The sequence below is a fragment of the Cherax quadricarinatus genome, chromosome 23, assembly GCF_038502225.1.
Source record: "Cherax quadricarinatus isolate ZL_2023a chromosome 23, ASM3850222v1, whole genome shotgun sequence".
Taxonomy (NCBI): Eukaryota; Metazoa; Arthropoda; class Malacostraca; order Decapoda; family Parastacidae; genus Cherax; species Cherax quadricarinatus.
In genome coordinates this window covers 6,323,119-6,323,563 of record NC_091314.1, presented here as the reverse complement: position 1 = coordinate 6,323,563, position 445 = coordinate 6,323,119, and positions in this window count along the sequence as shown.

Sequence of the window (445 nt, the reverse complement as noted above, 5' to 3'; positions counted from 1 at the left end):
ATTTTTTCTAGTTTCTTCAATGAAACTAATAATTAAGCACCGCAGATCAATGATGAACTCGAAGATTTTAATAAAGAATGGCAATAGGGGATTTCGAGTAGTGTTGGGTTAGGGGAGGAGGGAAAGGTATTTGGGGGGGGGAGGAAGTGGTGGATGTATGAGTGAAATAAGTAAATAACATGTGAAGAATAAACATTTGTTGAAAGACATATCACTTGGTGACATATTTATTGGGATAGGGTTTAGAGAATATGGAAGCTGCGACGGAATTTAACAAATGCTGTGTACTATCGATCCCCTGTACGGGAGGAAACGTTGGATCGTGTTTCCTTAAAGACACCTACTGTCATCTTCACCTAGCAGTAAGTAGGCACCTGGGTGTTAGTCGACTGGTGTGGGTCGCATCCTGGGGATATTATTCTAATTTTCCCGAAATGTTCTGCAT